This window comes from Camelina sativa, chromosome 9 (genome assembly GCF_000633955.1).
Source record: "Camelina sativa cultivar DH55 chromosome 9, Cs, whole genome shotgun sequence".
Classification (NCBI taxonomy): domain Eukaryota; kingdom Viridiplantae; phylum Streptophyta; class Magnoliopsida; order Brassicales; family Brassicaceae; genus Camelina; species Camelina sativa.
Genome location: NC_025693.1, coordinates 7,517,411 through 7,521,606, shown reverse-complemented (window position 1 = coordinate 7,521,606; position 4,196 = coordinate 7,517,411). Strand labels below are relative to the sequence as shown.

At 35.3% G+C, this 4,196-nt stretch overlaps 1 pseudogene; it reads left to right on the top strand.

Annotated features, from left to right (window-relative positions):
• Positions 1–4,196, top strand: part of LOC104715091 — a 45,509-nt pseudogene that overhangs the window by 1,627 nt on the left and 39,686 nt on the right.

Genomic DNA, 4,196 nt, shown 5'->3' with positions numbered 1-4,196 from the left:
GGTGTCACCAGTACGAGTGGTGATGAAACGTGGCAATGCTGTGACGGCACCATTCACAAAGCCGATAAGCTTCTGACAAGAGAGCAGAGATTCAAATTGCGTCTTCCAAAGGAGGTAGTTTGTGTTGGTAAGCTTGATTGTGACAGTGCTTGAAACATGGATATTGTCTGGTAAAGGATAGGAATCGGCCATTGAAACACCTGTTAAGGTTACAATGGCTCTGATACTATGAAGGATATTTCAATACTTTGGTAAAATGATCTTATTTCTCAATAATGTTTACAATAGTCTTAGTAGTTCTTATATAGGATATAGAACAATCTAGACTTCTCTAGGGGTTTTCCTATTCTTATTTTTAGGGGACAGCTGATCACAAACCTAGTCATCACATAAGGTTAAGAGAGCTTTGAATCTGTTTCCTTATGGTTGCAGCTCCATCTGAAAGTTTTGAAGGATTTGTCTTCTTCTGTGGTTGAGTAGTTGGGCACAACTTGGAATGGGCCTTGTCTTGGATTGTTGTTGGGCTCAACTTAGGACATTATCTAACAGTTGGAGTGATTAAGGGGTACTTGAGGAGGACCTTACGGAGGAGGACCCCTGTTGGTCTTGCTGAGTATTCCATTCTAACGGCCAAGGCATTAGAATTTTCTCCATGCATGTAAGCATCCTAGCCACACAAACAAAACATTCTCATTGTCTAACCATTTGATTCAATAAACTCCTACCTCTCCATGCTATCTTTTTCCACAGAATAGGAATTTGGTTGAGTTGGACCCGTAAAGCAGGTTTTGAGGAAGCAACCAGAGGCTTTCTAATTTTCACTTTTTTTTTTTCGTCCTTGTTGTAAGGGTTTCCCTATATAAAAGTTAAATGTATTTAGTCAAACTTTCCTCAATTTTAAATTATATAATGCTCTTATTTATTATCTCTGCATGGTAATCAATTTTAATAAATAAATCCTTTTGGATAACTATAGTTGGATTTAGTCATTTAGAAACACCTCTCAAACTCGAAAATACCATTTGAAAATACCATTTAATACACATTTTTCGATCCTGGTTTCTTGCAGAGATAATAATAATTGTTTATTTAAGTTCACAAACCGTAACATAATAACCTTGCCACAATTATTGGGTTATGGTGTTGTGATTACTGTGAGTTGGAATTGTTTGTTGAACCAGACATCTGAATCCTTGCCCGGTTATTACAGTGGTTACATTATCGTGAAGTTGAATTTGGATTTTCTTAACCCTACCCAACTCATTTATTTGGTGTTATTTAATTATTGGTTCAGTTTGATTTAATTATTATACCAAAGTCGATTAATTTAATTGGAGAAACGCCAAGTCGACGTTAACTCATTCTTGGGATTTTGGTTGGGTTTAGTGGATTAAATCTTGGATTTTATTACTACGATATACGTTATCATTGACCAGTTAACTTAAGCCGATGCTGACCACAATTGTTGTTGAACCAGATTCACGTAGTTGCTAGTTCTAAACAGTTAATTCATAACCGGCTGATTAAAATGAGGACAAGTTGGTCTCTTTTTCGCATTCAAGTACAGTACTGTTATGTTAATTTTTTAGTCTAGGGATTAGCCAAGTATCGGTAATTAGTTAAATACTTCTTTCCGTGTTAAATTTCGTTTAAGATTTTTTCACACTGATTAATGAAATAACTAAATTTTTTATTTTACATTTTTTAAATATATTTTCTAATTTTTTTGATTAATATATTAAAACAGATGAAAGAAAATGGATATTTTTACCAAATTAATATATGTATTAGAAATTTAAAACTACACTATTATAAAAAAAAATACTCTAAAACCACAACTAAAAAAACGGAAGGTATCATATATAACCGATTTGTTTGTTGAATGTATTAATATTTATAACTGTATAATTAATTTTTTTTTATATAAAAAGTATAAAGAAAACAAAAAGAATTAGTATTTTAGAGATAGAACTTAAATTAAATATAAGTATTTTAATGTTGGGTTGCGTGATTCGCGAAATGCATGTTTTGTGAACAAAAATGCGAGTGAGCCACAGAAAAACCTGCAAAAAAAGATCCTTGTAGTTGTGTGGTGATTATGAATGAGGAATGCGGATCAAAATAGCTGGCAAACCGACGGATGCGAAGTGTTTAGGCATGAGGGATCCAATATGCACGGGGATGGTGTGTGTTAACAAATAACACGTTGTATTATGCTTGTCGTTGTGGTGGTAGTCATGGGATATAGTCTCATTTGTTTGATATAAGTGTGTTATCGTAAGAGTTGGGTGTCACAAACGGTTTAGTGGGTGATTTGTGAATATGACAGAGATGGATCGTAAAAGCCAGGTGGGTTATTACTACGGTGCAATAATCTATTATTTAGTTGTACTCGTCAGCACTGTTCCTGAAGATATCACGTAAAGACAGCTAACGTAACATGTATGATTTTTTTTAAAAGATATTTGTTTTTAATGTTCAAATTGGTCTTTAATAATTGTATGCATACGTGAAGATAATATACTACTATAAAAACGATTAACATAACCAGAATATTTAACTCTTCTTTTTTTCTTTTTCTTTTTGGTCACCAGATATAACTATTCTAGGATTCAGTTAAAAAATATTAAAAATTTGTACATATGGAAGCCATGTTAGATTTGGCAAAACTCATTTACTGATGTTGCAGTTAAGAAAATCAATTTTAGATTTTTTTTTTCTTTTTATCATAAAGGTTATTCTATTGAAATGCAAAAGTTTTTACAAGTACGTAAAAAAGAACAACAATTATACTAAGAAACATATTTCATGAAACTGTTTCTTTCGTTTCGGCATTGTCGCAAGCTATATAGTAAGCTTTATCTTGCTGTGGAGACTCACAATCGTAGGCTTTCCGTTCATCATTCTTCTTATAGTCCCGGGACTAATGTATGGACGAGCCCTCGTCAACATCTCAAGGAAAATACGCGAGCAGTACAATGAGGCTGGTTCTATAGCTGAGCAGGCCATATCATCAGTTCGAACTGTCTATGCATTTGGTAGTGAGAACAAAATGATAGGAAAGTTCTCAACTGCACTTAAAGGGCCGGTGAAGCTAGGGTTGAGACAAGGGCTAGCTAAAGGAATTGCCATTGGGAGCAATGGTGTCACTTATACTATTTGGGGAATCCTAACTTGGTACGGAAGTCGGCTGGTTATGAACCATGGCTCTAAAGGTGGTATCATCTTCGCTGTCATTAGTTGCATCAAATATGGCGGCGTGTAAGTAATTATGGTAATTGCTCTTTTGTTTTCTTGACATAAAAGAAATAATCATGTTTTCTTAACCTTTGGTATCTTACGTTATCCAGAGCACTTGGTCAAAGTTTGTCGAATCTTAAATATTTCTCGGAGGCATTTGTAGCATGGGAAGGTGTTGAGTAAGTTTAAGTCAATAAGAGACCTATTCTTCTGGTTAGAATGTGTCAAAGTTGTTTTGCTATATTCCCGTTGTAAGTGGAACTAGTTGAGCTAGTTGCGTCGTGTCCTATCTTTTAGGTTCTGTTTCAATTTTCTTTGTATCTTTATAAACCGCATTAGAGCTAATGAGAACCAGATCATTCTGATGCAATTTGCAAGTCTTTGAAACTAGTATCTTACATTTGGTATCAGAGCTTGCGAACAAAGTGATCTAAGAGAGAGAGAGAAAATGAGCGACGACAAAACACTCACCAAAATTCCTCATTTTGATGGTCATTACGATCATTGGAGTGAGCTGATGGAGAATCTCTTGCGTGCTAAGGTATTGTGGAGTATGGTAGAAGAAGGGTACAGTGAGCTACCAGAGGGAATCGAAGCGACTGCAGCGCAGCAGAAGCAGGTCGAGGAGCTCAAGATGAAAGACCATCAAGTGAAGCATTACCTGTTCCAGGCACTTGATCGGGTTGTGTTTGAGCAGATCTTGGATCGTAAAACATCTAAGATCATTTGGGATTCGATGAAGAGAAAGTTTGGAGGAAATGAAAGGGTGAAGCGATCTGTTCTTCAAACCCTGAGAAGAGACTTTGAGGTTCTCACAATGAAGAATGATGAGAAAATTGATGATTACTTTGAGAGAGTAATGTCAGTTTCAAACAAGATGAGAAGCAATGGTGAAGACATGCCAGATTCGAAGATAGTTGAGAAGATACTTCGAACTTTAACTGATAAGTTCACTT